Here is a 15,427-nt window from a genome sequence, read left to right as displayed (position 1 = left end):
AACAAAATACATATAGCTCTATCTAATGCATTCAACAATAGCATAATGACTGCATGCAACAGCGGCGATGGCAAAATGCAACAGCGGCGACGGCAAAATGCAAGGTCTAGCAGTGACAAAATGTAAGGTCCAGCAGCCACAAAATGCCGGTCCAGCAGCAGCAAAATGCAATGTCCAGCAGCAGCGGCAAAATTAAACCACCACCAGCAGCAAAAGATATAGCACATGCATGTCTTAACTTCGATGAACTTGACTGAGTAAAAGATCAAGTTTTGCTGCCATCTCAGATTGAGTCGTCTTCATCTCCTCTCGGTCCATCATCCTTGCCTCCTCGGATTCTTGCACCTTCTTTGACAAATCAGCCACCTGTACACGAAGCTGAGCATTGGCCCTTTTCGCTGCTTCTAGTTCTACCTCCGTGTTCTGCCCCTAGATCTAGGCCAAACATTTTGGAACCCCACATTCTTCAAAAACTTATTATTCTTGGTGTTCTAAGCAAGCACATCATCGACAACCTCAGCTGCAGACTTGAGTCCTTCACTTTCTCCTGTTGTGGACAGCTTGTTTTCCATTTGAGTCTAACAAACAAGTAACAAACATGGTTGGTGATGAGAGAATTAAAAACAAGCATTACAAAGAGAATCTAAAAGTTATCTTACAATAGCCTCCTGTACAGCAGGGGCATAGCATTTTTTTTCTTGCTATAGTGGCACTCCTTGAACAAATCAAATGCATTAGGTTCTTCCTCATTGTATTTGTCTCCCTAAAAACAACATTTATATGCATCAGATCCAGCATGAATTAGGGGTTATAAAAATCAAAACAGAATCATGCACACACATAGAGTATGTTCAACTGAATTAATAAATAGCAGCAGCTTTTCAGGAAGCATTTTCATGGAATGCCTTCCAGTTTCATGTGGGCTAGGATCCAGGAAGTTTATAACATGGACATGATAAGAAGAAACAAGTGAACTTAATTTCATTTCATTTCAGTTAACGAAGCTACAAAAAACTAGGCACTTACAAATGAACCATATATGTGCAGCAACACAAATGGACCATCTAGGCACGGGAGCCATGTAGGCACTTACCAAATTTTCAACATGAACCATGTAGGCACAGGAGCCAGTTGTATGATGGAACTTAACATTCCCTCGGTTGCCTCTGTTCTTTTGACATGTCTCCTACATCAAAGACAACACATATATGGTTGGTGATAGATTAACCTGTACAACACAACAATCTGTTTTTTAGAGAAACCATACCATTTTTTTGGGACTCTTCCATGATTCTAAAAGTTGAATCCACTGCTCATTACTCATACATTTGAGAGGAGAAGTTTTTGTAACCAAATGTAGTGGAAATGGATCAAAATATTCTTGCTTCAGCCTATATCTTTGTTGGCGAACTGCAGACTTCATCATCGCAAATACAAGCCTTTTTAATGGTCTCATCCTTTGTGTTTATGTCAAACTTTACCTAATCAAATGTAAGAACATGAATAAAAATAAAATATCAATTTAGTAACTTAGCTTACATGAACGTAACCCTAGATGAAGCATTTCATGGACCAAATTACTCAGGCTGTTTCTCCCAAACAAAATAGACCCAATACAAAAATTAATCCTTGAAAACTGGTTTTCACCCAAACAGTGTGGAAAGGACTTAAGAGTGTGTGTACCTGTAGTTTTCCTAGGAATAGGTCAACAAATGCAGTTGCAGGTTTTTCCTTGTATAGCTTCCAGTGCGTGAGTATAGGCACATGGTTCCTAACTATGATGTTGCATTCAGATGCATACTTTGCAGCAACAAGAGGAACCACTGGCCTTATATTCCCTTCGGTTATGACAACTTGTAGCTTGCCACGGCGCGCTCGATTTAACCTGCAGAGACCATGTCCCATATTTTGTCCTCGGTCCCTTCTTTCCACTTCCCCTAGTTGGAAATGTACATTGAAATTAGAATTAGTGAGGTCAAGCAAACAATGATCCAAGTTGATCATGAATTTAAAGCTTTGCATGCAACTTAGACAATATGAAATATGGAAAACAGATGAACAAACTATCACCTCTATTGGTAATCTGGTTGTGGTCAACATGTTGGGTAATGCCATTAGCTACATTAGCCATGAGAGTGTTGTCATCAGGCTGGGTGAAGCCATCTAAAAAAAGGGCAGCAAGTAAGAAAGCATTCATGCAAACAGAAATTATAGAATGACAGTAAGCATCCATCACCTCCATCGTCCATTTGGTTGTTCTGATTAGGACAGTCAGTTACATCAGCCCCAGTGGTCATATGAGTGCTATCAAGTAGGGCAGAGGTATCACCTAAAATTAATGGCAATAATTAATAAGGGTGAGTTCACCATGTTACCTAGTAAATAAGGCACAAAAAGGAATAGGTTTTCTGCTGTACAAATCTAGTGCCCTAGACAAATACAACAGCACATACATGCTGTAAATAGCACACTGCATAAATTACATCAGATTTGGATATATAAAACATCATATGAAAAGGACAAACAAAACAGTCTTATACCCACTTAAATAGGCTGGGCCCACTTTTTTAGTGTCAGACAACACATTTCAAAATATTCCTAGATGTAACATGGTACCAGAAAACTATAAAGATTGGTTTCAATAATTTTTGACACCTAACACACAAGCTAAACAAGCAATAAACTTAGATAAATAGGTTTAGATAAATAGGTACAACAACTAGATAAACTTCAAACAGAAAGTTAAACATTTTCCATAGCTGACTCATGGTAATGGAATGAAACCAAGTAATTTGGAAATAGAACAGGCCTTCAACAGCAGCCTGTGTGTGGTCATCTAAGTTGCCAATGAGTTCTCCAGTGTGGCTCTCATTAGCTTGCAATGGAGGTGGCACACAAATGTCACTTGGTGTCAAACTTGCATCTTGCTGGGCAATGCTTTTTTTTGACCTTGTAGCTCTAGGAGTCGATTGTTCTGCAAATACTCTCTTGCGAGACCGAAACTTGAATCCACTAGGGTGCATGCTTGAAGTTTGGTTGCTACCATTCTTGCGACTCTTCGCCTTAGAGCACTGCTAGAAACTAAAACATAGATTAGTCAAGACAGTAATAGAGTTACATTGAATTAGGAAGTAAAACAAGTTAAGACTTGACAAGATGGAGGAATTAGCACCTTAGCCTTGTCATCATCATTCAAATCTTCTTCACCGGTATCATCCTGTAAAGGATCATACTCAGACTCAGAGCCTCCACTTTGATACTTGTCAGAATGAACGTCTTTACTTTGATTCTTGTTAGAATGAAGAGCAACATCTTGTGCCACAACTCGGCTATAGTAGTGATCAGGAAGTCCAAGTTCTTTCAGTCTTGCACTGTTCTTCATGCATTCTCTCAAGCGCACCATTTCATATGGATTAAATGCCGTTTCTAAGATGACAAAGAACATGGCAAACATATTAATAATTTTAGATAGTTCATGACCAAAATAGCACTCCTAAACTGAACCAAACAGTCATTTTTATGTTTTTAGGAGCTCCCTCAATTTCTTCACCACACACGCATACAGGACCATACCTACTAGCCGATTTCCTTTGTATTTCTTTGGCACACCCTTCGTCGCCATAACAGCGTTTTGAGCACACTGCGCTCCTCGATGACTGCAAACGAAGAGGAGGTACCAGGATTAGAAATCCCAGCCCGCATTTGTAGTAGATCGAGCAAAATCTGTGTAGTAGCTTCACTCACCGGCAGTGGAGGAAGCCTTGGGCGCGGGCGTAACCGAGGCGGTGGCGGAAGGATTGGGCACGGGCGCGGACGAGGCGGCGGCGGAAGGTTGCGCGGGCGTGACGGAGGAGCAGGCGGAGGAGACCACGGATACGTCGGAGGGCGCGGCGAGGGCCTCGCGTGCGGTCCTCCTGCGCTTGCTCGAGGTCGGGGTCTCAGCGACGAGGAGGAGGTTGGTGATGGGGCTGGCTAGGGTTTCGCAAGATGGGTGGCGGCGGGTGTGGGGATGTGCGGCTTGGAGATGGGGCTGGCGGCGGGTTGAGTGAGGCATTGAGTAAGTGTGATTTGATAATTACCAAGGTGCCCATAAGTTTTTGATAGAGGTATGTATGCAACTTTGGGTAGTAAGGTCAATTTAGACTGAAATATTTGGAGTGGCGCGCATCCAACTAGGAAGCCCGCCGAGCCGCTTCAGCGTGCGGGATTAAGGCTTTTAAAAATAGTAAAAAAATAAATTCTAGGGATGGCAAGTCACGCATTTTTTCGCGTAAAATCGCGCGCTACGCGGCTGCTAGGATTTGAACCTGAGACCTTGCCCTCGCGCGTAGCCTCCTCTACCACTCCACCTATCAGTCAATTGTGTCTATATTAGAGTTTAATTTCCTAGATATTATCCGCTACCACTCCACTTATCACTCAATTGGTTATTTGAGGCCCTAAACGGATTCCAATAGAAAAGTTGTCAACTACAAAGTTTCATAACTTTTTAAGATCTACAACTTTTGTATTGGTAGTTTCTCCATCCGAGGTCATTTATAAAATTTGAATGTTTTTTGAAGATCTACAACTTTTCAAGATCTTTAACTTTTGTATCTTTTGGGTTTGAATGTTTTTGCAAACACATTTTTATTTTTTTCTTTGCCATAAACATATGATATCGGTCTTATTGTTTTGGGCTAATTATGATATGACGAATTTGAAATCATAGACCATGACGATTCTGATAAATCGTTGCACGACGTACAATAGGGAATCCATCACTTGAGTTTGCCTGCGTCTGAAGAGCCTTTAGTTCTTTTTTTTTTTTTTTTTTTTTTTTTTTTTTTTTTCCTGCTTTTTTTTTCTTTTTCATAGCCATATGCCTTCTAACAAACTTTTGAGATGATAACATAATGAAATATTTTTGTTTTCAATGGTATGACAACCTCTCAAAGGGTCAACAAAGCTTAATCTAACTCAATGTGATTATTTTATTTTTGTAAAAACTCCAGAACTCTAGCGTTATTTAGAACAGGATACTAGCAGCTCAGATCATCACAAATATATCCATTAATTACTTTAGACTTTAGATAGAGCATTTTGCAACCCACGCATTTAATCATTTTATTAATTTGGAGAATTCAAGGTTGAAACTAGAGACCGGAAAGAAATTACGATAGAGCAACTATTCATCATTTCAACAAGGAAGAAACATATATCTAACATCACATATAAGAGTGGAATTATATTTTTGTCTTTTTAGCATTTTTCATTTTTTATATGCAATAATTAAAACATGAATTTAACTAATGGAAATTTCATAAAGTAAACATGCTAATTTAAAATTAAGGATGCATGAAAATAAATATGCAATGTAGATAACCTCGGGATTGGGGGTCCTCCCCCAAGCTAGCTTCTGGCCTACTGATCGGGGTTGTACCCCATGTACCGCCAGAAGTCTTAGGACTGTTTCAGCAGAAGTCTTAGGACTGTTTCAGCAGCTGATCTTGGCGAGCTTGCATTTCTTCTTGCTGCTGCTGGTGCCAGGCCTGTTGTTGCTGTTGCCATAGCAACCCTTGCTGGTGCCACTCCACGGCCTGCTGGTGGTGCGCATCGGTGGTTTGGATGTGTTGTTGGAGAGTATCCTGGATCTCATCCGTGCGCACCACCAGTCCCCCAAGCTGAGCTTGGAGGTGCTCCAAGTCGGTTCGGCCTACTGTGGAGGCCGAAGGATGTTCTTCTGGTGATTCGGCCCTTCAGCGCGATTGTTGTTCCCAAGCGCTGGAATCCACCTCAGCCCACCCCTCAACACCTTGTGTCGGCATGGGTGTGTCCCACCCCGACTGGTAGATCGGCTGTGTATAGGAGGATGGTGGCTGGGAGCTGGATCCGCCGATGTCCCTGCCAGAAACACTACGCCTTTGCGCAGTTTCAGCTGTCTGCAGATCAAAGGTTAGTCTCCCAGAGTATTACAAGCGTAGACCCGGGTTAGGTAACCGGATTACGTTTGTATACCCTGGGAAAGAAAACACAAGACCGCCCGCATTATCTCTTTTCAAATGGTGACCTTGGATAAGATAGGTTTCATTAATCATGGTGCGTGGAATTTGAATATAATCAAGATCTTACCCTTCCAACGCACCAATGGCCATGGCCACACGTGTTATGAGTGAAGTCAAAGACATAGGGGTGGTTGTCTTGATTATATCTAACCAATGCCTTACAATTTCTTGCACAGGCGCAACTTTTATTTTCATTCTAGCCGCGTAAAGTAACCTCATTTCATTTACTCGCACAACGCGGGTATCCTGGCTAGGAAACATTGTTATGGATAGCCAAAGGTGTAAAAATCTTAGAGTAGGGTGTTGGATGTGGGCATTTCTAGGATAGTATTTTCCAGTGTGAACTTGCCCCGTGATTTCTTCCCAAAACTTATCCTTATTAAACCCTTTTGTGGCATGCACTAAATCAAGAGACCATCTTTGATGAAAACCAAGGTATTTGCTTAAGTCTTTCCAAAAGATAGCATATTCATTTCCAAATAAACGAACAGAAATACCTTCATATGTTTCTCTTAAAGTGCATAGGAATTGAATGGTAAGGGTATAGGATCCATACTCAGTTGTGGGGTGAATGTTGTCCCACCCGGCGGCTTTCCATATGGAGAGGAATTCAGAGTCCATACCGATGTCGGAGAGGAGCGAGTCGTCGTAGACCAGCGTATGGAGGAAGATCCGGTCCTTGAGCATGTTGTAGGCTTGATGTTCTCGATCACCCACCAAGTCGAATTGGTGGGCTCCTCCTTCTTCATGTTGTTCCTCCTCTTGTTCCTCTTCTTCTTCCTCTACCTCTTCCTCTACCTCCTCGATCTCCGGGGATTCTTCCTCAGCGGAAGGACTCCATTGGGGATCGGTGTAGTATGAGGAAGTGCTCCGATAGGGGCGCTTCGAGGATGACCTTGTGACTCTTTTAAACACCCCCGAAACTGTTTTGCCGAACCTTTTCATGGTGCAATGCTTGCACCAGTGGATAGCTAGCTTGGATAGGTGATTTTTTTGTGAGGTTTCTGCTGGTGGTTGGTTGGAAATAGCAAAGATGTGAAAGTGTTGCTTGGAGAGTGAAGATGGAAGTGATGAAGTGAAGTGAGAATGGGTGGAGAGGGCCACACCCAAACCCCTGGTATTTATAGTTTGAAAATGCAGGTGGATTTGGGGTGAGGGCAACGGCTAGGAGCCTCCCCCAGCTGGCCGTTGGCCAGAGCCGTTGGGGGGGTCGGCCGACCCTAGGGGCGGCCGCCCCCTGGTGGGCCCCGCTGCTCCCCAGCTTTTGTCTCCATCTTCCAACGGCTAGTTTTTGAAGTTTTCCGTTGGCATATTGGTGCACTTCCAGCTGAAAAAATGACTTTTGCAATTTCCAACATTTATTTGTAAAATTTTTATTTTCGAAAAATTTAGAAAAATATTTTTATATTATTTTATTTTATTTCCTAGCTGAAAATGAATTTTTGAATATTTTTCAATTTATATATATATATATTTAAGATAACTACCGATTACCTTCGGCGGAGGCTCAAAAAATGTTTATAGTCCTTTTTGAGAAGGACTCTCTTCCGTCGTTTGAATTTCACCCTGCATGGTTAGTGGGAGGGTTCTCGGGTTGCACCGGGAATCTACCAGCATTCTCAGTAGGAATTGCAGCGATGATCTGAGCTAGTTGTGTTTCTATCATTTTATTAAAGCTCGGTTGGTTTTGTACGGAAGAGGCAAGGTTTTCTATTTTTGTATTTATGTTTTCTAAAACCTTATCATTGGAGAACAACTTTTTCGTTAAGTTTTCATTTATTTTAGCTTGTCCAAGAACTAGGTCTTTTAATGAAGGTTGATTCGAATTAAAACTCGAATTACCTTGGAATGAAGAGCGTGACTGATTATTCCAACCATTACCTTGGTTGGCGCCTCCTTGTTGGCGGAACCCGTTGTTGATGTAGGCAGCGTCTTCACGGGTTTTGGGGCAATCATTCCCCGAATGGCCAACTTCTCTATAGACCTCGCACGTCATGGCGAGTCTATGGCCTTCACCGAGTTCGAGGGGTTCTCTTGGTTCTTCTCGATGAGTTGCTTCATCAATAAATCTATTTTGCGGCAAGCATATCCGTCTCCTTCACGGTATGCATGCCTTTTTGTGTTTTGGCAGCTGGTGGTCGAGTCCTGTCCTCCCCCCAGCTCTGGTGTTCTACCATCTTCTCGATCAGGGCCTTGGCCCCGGCGGTGGTAAGTGATAGGAACGCGCCTCCAGCGGCGGCGTCTAGGTGTCCCTTCGACATGTGCGTGAGCCCATTGTAGAAGCTCTGGAGCACCATCCAGTTCTCCATGCCGTGATGGGGGCAGCTTAGGATGTACTCTTGTAGCTGCTCCCATGCTTCAGTGATTGTTTCGCTGGCATTTTGTTGAAAACTGGCAATCCTTCCCCTCAAAGCATTGGTTTTGCTTATGGGGAAGAACTTGGCGAGGAATGCCGTGGAGCATTTTGCCCACGTGGTGACAACTTCCTTATCTTGATAGAGCCACCTCTTCACCTTCCCCACGAGGGAGAAAGGAATGAGGCAGAGCCGAATGACATTAGGAGTGATGTTGTCGAGGGTATCAATAAGGGGTACCCTCACCGATGCATGTAACGAGACTATCCGTACGCAGGACGTGGACCTCGACTCGACGCTCTAGCCGTACATACACGCAGCCATCGACGGCTACAGCCTCGAAGACGGAAATAGCGTCGAGCGAGTCGATCAGGGGTCGAGTGCTAGCTACCGTCGAATACGGAAACGGGCTCGAGCGAATCGGGAAGCGTCGAGCGCAAGGACACTGTCCGCCGCCTGACGCGCGCACGAGAGCCAGGGCATTTAATGCACCTGCCATTTTCCCACCTAACACACTGGTCACGGGAAGCGTGATAGGAAACAGGCACCCGTCCCATCGTTCTTTTTGCAGCCTTCCCCGCCAAACGTCCCAGGGCGTGTCAGGACGCGGGAAACAAGGATGCAACGTCTAATCGGGACCCCCTCGAAGACATCCAAGGTCAGCGCTCCGGATATCAGCACATTACACGGCGACCGACCCTCGACCGGACAGGGTTCCTTCCTGGGGACAAGTTGGGCGTCAATTGACTATATCCCAACCACTCCGCCGGATCTGTTGCCATACCGTACAAGCATGCGACCATTGAACCAGCGCAAGACGGCGCGCGGAGCAGAATGCAGGGGCACGCGTAATCATCACCAGGCTGTCAAGACGGGACGACTCGAGGCCATGCCGGTACGGAAGCCTCGAGTAGGTCAGCGCTCCATGCTGCTATCGACCCCTATTCTGACACCTATACATGTATCCTAGGCCTCTCCTTGGTGCTATAAAAGGGGGGACTCAGGAATAGAACAAAGGGCGACACCACGCTCATACGCAGTAGAGCTCACACACTCCATACCACGATTGTATTCACCCCTGTACAAGCACTTAGGTGCAAGATAATACAGACTTCCCCCCCCCCGCTAGACGTAGGGCCTTCTCTTGCCCGAACCAGGATAAATCTTTGTGTCTTCTTGCATCACCATCTGGGAAAGGGAGCACGCATACAAATTTACTCGTTGGTGTGACCCCCCGTGGGGAAAACACCGACAGTTGGCGCGCCAGGTAGGGGTCCTGCGTGTTTTTCATCGGTTTCCCACTCCTTTCCAGATGGTAGCTCTTGCCTCGCCGATTCCGCGCTCCACGGTGATTTGGTTTGGGAGTCTCGAGTTCATGTCTACGGGCTCCGGCTCGACATGATCTTGCTCTCAGTCAAAGGACCGGGAGGAGCCCGCGTTGCACCAGCTCAGTTGAGGGCCCCAAGACGCCCTCGCCACCACGCCTCCCCACCCAAGAAGAGGCGCGGACAGCACCACCGCCGCCCCTCTGCCTCATCACGACCGGCAACTCGTGCGAGGCAGGAGGTGGGCTGCGAGCCGGCAACACCATGTGCCGGAACCGCAGGCACGACGGCTCAACATCGCGCGACGACGGGAGGGGACGCGTCTCGCGTGCCTTCCCCCACCGCTACTAAGCTACTTCCACGCGGGTTGTTCACTCCAAGAAGGGCACTGCCATTCAGATTGGACAACGCCGCGGCGTCGCTCGCCAGAGCAATATGCCCAAATGCTCAGACGTACGTGGAGAGACCAATGGTCCTCCCACGTGACTCTGAGACACTACGGCCGACGTCCGAACTGCCGGATTTCTCCCAGGTGCGAGGCCTCCGCCGCCTAGGCCCTGGGCGATACACGATCACCTCACTCAGGCAACGGCTGCTGGAGGAGGGACATGGATGCTTCTACGCCGCCGAGCCGGACTCCGACTCCGAGACTGATAGCTACGACCCTACGAGGGAATGCTATCACGTCGACGGGGCAGTAGAAACTACCGACGAGACGCAGGATGCTGCAGCGGGCGGTCGAGCCCCTGCAGCACGGGAAGACCCCAGGACGCCTGGGAACGACGGACAGGTCGACCCCCCACCACAGGAAGACAAAGCTGCGCAGCTTGCACAGCTACGAGAGCTCAAGATGAAGCTCGACGAAGACCGTGAGCGCCTCGTCCTGCTTGAGCAAATCCTTGAGCAAGACCTGCCGTACCCGCCGGGCGGAAGTGTCCGCAGACGTGCTCGAGACGTACATCGACAAATCATCGAAGACGCAGAGCCAGAGCAGCCCGTCAGTCGTTTCCCTCGAGCGGGCCAGAATGTAGTGGCGGCAACGATGCTACTGTGCAACATGCCAGAACCATCGAACTCCCAGGCTCGGCGCATTCGAGACGAGGTACAGACTCTGCTCCAGGTGGCGACAGTTCAACAAGCCGAAAGCTCAGCTTCTCGACGACGAGGAGCTGCCACTGAAAAGCGCGACGAGCCGCCTCAAAATGAAAAGGAGGTGTCGGTCCATCAACAGCCTCCTCCTCGAGGCAGAAAGACCGCTCTCGTTCTCCCCGTCGACAATCAGCGTTGACACGACGTGCGGCATGACATCGAAGAGAATTGACGCCGCCGGCACGGAGACGCGGAAGAGCGCGGTTACAGCGCACATCGCGGTGGGAGGTACGACAGCGACGAAGACCGGGTGGCCCCCGAGCCACCGGGCCCATGAGTGTTCAGCAGGGCGATCCGCAGCACGCCCCTGCCCAGTCCATTTCGACCCCCGACCAGCATCGCAAAGTACAATGGAGAGACCAAACCAGAATTATGGCTGGCCGATTTTAGGCTGGCCTGTCAGCTAGGTGGCACTCGAGGTGATGATCGAGCCATCATCAGACAGCTACCTCTCTTCCTCTCCGACACCGCCCGTCGATGGCTCGAGGAACTTCCAGCAAATCAGATTCACGACTGGGTCGATTTGGTTAAAGTTTTCGAGGGTAATTTCAAAGGGACCTACATACGGCCCGGGAGCTCGTGGGACCTCAGCAAATGCAAGCAGAAGTCAGGAGAAACTCTTCGAGAGTATGCTCGACGCTTCTCGAAGCAGCGCATTGAGCTGCCACACATCCCTGACCATGACGTTATCCTGGCTTTTGTCTCTGGTACCACCAGTCGAGACTTAGTGCGGGAACTGGGCCGAAATCGCCCTCAGACCGTCGATGAGCTGATGGACGTAGTGGCAAACTATGCAGCAGGGGAGGAGGCAGTCGGCGCCTTCTTCAGCTGTGAAGGAGGGAAAGGCAAGCGGCCTGTTGATGAAGATGGAACCCCCAGTCGAGGGCTCAAGAAGAACAAGAAAAAGCAGAAAGTGCGGCAGTACAAGCAGGAGAACTTCGATGACGATCTCGTCGCTGCCATGGAGCGGAAGAAGCCTCGAGCCCCCCCAGATGGGGGTATTTTCGACAAGATGCTCGAAGAGCCATGCCCTTACCATAAGGGAGGCGCCAACCACAAGCTCAAGGACTGTCGTATGCTGAAAAGGCATTTCGACGGTCTAGGGTTCAAAAGGGATGAGCGTGACGACTCCAAGAAAGAAAAGGGTGGCAACAAGGAGGATAACAAAGACGACGACGGCTTCCCCGCCGTCCATGACTGCTACATGATCTATGGTGGGCCCTCGACGCAGCTGACCACGAGGCAGCACAAGAGGGAACGCCGAGAGGTCTTCGCAGCAAGAATGGCGGTGCCCCAGTACCTCAGCTGGTCGAGCACTCCCATTACCTTCGACCGAGAGGACCACCCTGACAAGGTAGTCACCCCAGGCGTCTACCCACTCGTCGTCGACCCCATCATCGTCAATACCCGGCTCTCAAAAGTGCTGATGGACGGTGGCAGCAGCCTCAACATCATCTACCTCGAGACCCTCGACCTCCTCGGCATAGATAGAGGGAAGCTTCAACCAAGCGCCGGCGATTTCCACGGAGTCGTACCAGGGAAAAAAGCGCTGCCAGTAGGTCAGATCGACCTACCAGTCTGCTTCGGCACAGCAGCCAACTTCAGGAAGGAGACCCTCACCTTCGAGGTGGTCGGGTTCCAGGTCACGTACCACGCCATCATCGGGCGCCCGGGTTACGCCAAGTTCATGGCTATACCCAACTACACCTACTTGAAGCTGAAGATGCCCGGTCCAAAGGGCGTTATCACCGTTAGCTCCTCATTCGAGCACGCGTACGAGTGCGACGTCGAGTGCGTCGAGTATGGGGAGGCGATCGAGAACTCCACCTAGCTCGTCGCGAAGCTCGAGGCCCTGGCCGCTGAGGCTCCAGAGCCCAAACGCCACGCGGGCAGCTTCGAGGCGGCTGAGGGAACCAAGAAGATCCCACTCGACCCCAACAACTCCGACGGCAAGGTGCTGACGATCAGCGCCGACCTCGACCCCTAATAGGAAGCTGTGCTCGTCGACTTTCTCCGTGCGAATGCCGACATGTTTGCATGGAGTCCCTCGGACATGCCAGGCATACCGAGGGAAGTCACCGAGCACTCCTTGGAGATTCGAGCCGGTTCCAAGCCAGTGAAGCAGCGGTTGTGCCGATTCGATGAGGAGAAGCGCAAGATCATTGGCGAGGAAATCCACAAGCTTTTGACGGCTGGATTCATCAAGGAGGTTCATCATCCCGACTGGTTAGCAAACCCTATATTAGTTAAGAAAAAGAATGGGAAAATGAGGATGTGTGTCGATTATACTAGTCTAAATAAAGCATGTTTGAAAGTTCCTTTTCCATTACCACATATTGATCAGATTGTCGATTCTACCGTGGGATGTGAAACCCTTTCTTTCCTTGATGCATATTCTGGTTACCACCAAATAAAAATGAAGGAGTCCGACCAGCTCGTGACCTCTTTCATCACACCTTTTGGGATGTATTGCTATGTGACCATGCTGTTTGGGCTTCGAAATGCGGGAGCTACATACCAATGCTGCATGCTCCACGTATTTGGTGGACACATAGGGTCGACGGTCGAGGCCTATGTCGACGACATTGTCGTCAAGTCAAAGCGGCGAGGGGACCTGATCCAGGACCTCGAGATCGCTTTTAGCTGTTTACGCGCCAACCAGATCAAGCTCAATCCCGAGAAATGCGTTTTCGCGTGCCTCGAGGCATGCTCTTGGGCTACATTGTTTCACAGCGCGGCATCGAGGCCAACCCCGAGAAAGTCTCGGCCATCACAAGAATGGGGCCGATCCGAGACATCAAGGGCGTGCAAAGAGTTACGGGATGCCTGGCGGCTCTGAGCCGTTTCGTCTCAAGACTAAGAGAAAAGGCGTTACCATTGTATCGACTTCTGAAGAAGGTCGAGCGTTTTTCTTGGACCCCCGAGGCTGAGGAAGCGCTCGAAAAGCTGAAGAAGACGCTGACCTCAGCACCAGTCCTGGTCCCACCTCAACCTGCAGAACCGCTGCTCCTCTACGTTGCATCGACGACCCAGGTCGTCAGCGCAGCTGTGGTGGTCGAAAGGCAGGAGGAGGGACATGCGCTACCAGTCCAGAGGCCAGTCTATTTCGTCAGTGAAGTGCTTTCGGAGACCAAGGCACGTTACCCCCAAATCCAGAAGCTGATCTACGCCGTAATCCTTGCCCGCCGTAAGCTGCAACACTACTTTCTCGGCCACCCCATCACGGTGGTCTCGTCTTTCCCCTTAGGCGAAATAATCCAGAGCAAGGAGGCCACGGGAAGAATAGCTAAATAGTCGGTCGAGCTCATGAGTGAGACTCTCACTTATGCGCCTCGCAAGGCCATCAAGTCGCAGGCCCTGGTAGACTTCGTCGCGGAATGGACAGACTCCCAGCTTCCCCCGACTCAGGTCCAGGCGGAGCTGTGGACGATGTATTTTGATGGGTCACTCATGAAAACAGGGGCCAGGGCCGGCCTGCTGTTCATCTCACCCTTGGGCGTCCATATGAGGTATGTCATCAGGATTCATTTCGCCGCATCTAACAACGTCGCGGAATATGAGGCCCTCGTCAACGGTCTCAAAATTGCCATCGAGCTAGGAGTCCGACGCCTCGACGTCCGAGGCGACTCCCAACTCGTCATCGACCAAGTAATGAAAACCTCGAGCTGCCATGACCCAAAAATGGAGGCGTACTGCAAAGAAGTCCGTCGACTCGAAGACAAATTCCATGGTGTCGAGCTTGTCCATGTCGCCTGACGCTACAACGAGGCAGCCGACGAACTCGCCAAGATTGCATCAACTCGAGGCACGGTGCCACCTGATGCGTTCTCAAGAGATCTTCTCGAGCCATCCGTCAACTTAGGCTCAGGGGCTGGCATCGATGCTGCTCCTACCCAGCCAACCCACACCGTCGACACGCTCTTGATGATGGCTAAAGTGATGGAGGTAGAACGGCGGCCTGGTCGACCGTTCGACTAGCGCACACCGTTCCTCGACTGCCTAATCCGCGGCGAGTTGCCGGAAGATCGGTCAGAGGCCCATCGTATCGCTCGACGGGCCAAGTCATATGTGATCTATGGCGAAGGCAGCAAACTATATCGACGAAGCCCGACGGGAGTCTTACAGCGTTGCATCACCGTGGAAGAAGGCCGAAAACTCCTCGAGGACTTACACTCGGGGGCTTGCGGCCACCATGCTGCTCCACGGACCCTCGTAGGGAACGCTTTCCGGCAAGGTTTCTACTGGCTGATGGCCGTGGCAGATGCCATCGAGCTCGTACGCTCGTGTCACGGATGCCAGTTCTACGCTAAGCAGACGCATCTGCCCGCCCACGCTCTTCAGATGATCCCCATCACCTGGCCGTTTGCGGTGTGGGGGCTCGATGTAGTAGGACCTCTACAAAAGGCAAAAGGAGGGTACACCCACTTGTTGGTGGCCATTGACAAGTTCTCCAAATGGATCGAGGCTCGACCCATCACCAACATCCGCTCCGAACAGGCCGTCCTTTTCTTCACCGACATCATCCATCGGTTTGGGATTCCCAACGTCATCATCA

General features: G+C 49.0%; 1 pseudogene; it reads right to left on the bottom strand.

The window, feature by feature from the left end:
• On the bottom strand, positions 235–4,054 carry LOC8063232 (annotated as a pseudogene).

Source organism: Sorghum bicolor, chromosome 8 (genome assembly GCF_000003195.3).
Source record: "Sorghum bicolor cultivar BTx623 chromosome 8, Sorghum_bicolor_NCBIv3, whole genome shotgun sequence".
Lineage (NCBI taxonomy): Eukaryota > Viridiplantae > Streptophyta > Magnoliopsida > Poales > Poaceae > Sorghum > Sorghum bicolor.
The sequence above is the reverse complement of the archived record's forward strand: the minus strand, read 5'-3'. Positions and strand labels throughout refer to the sequence as shown.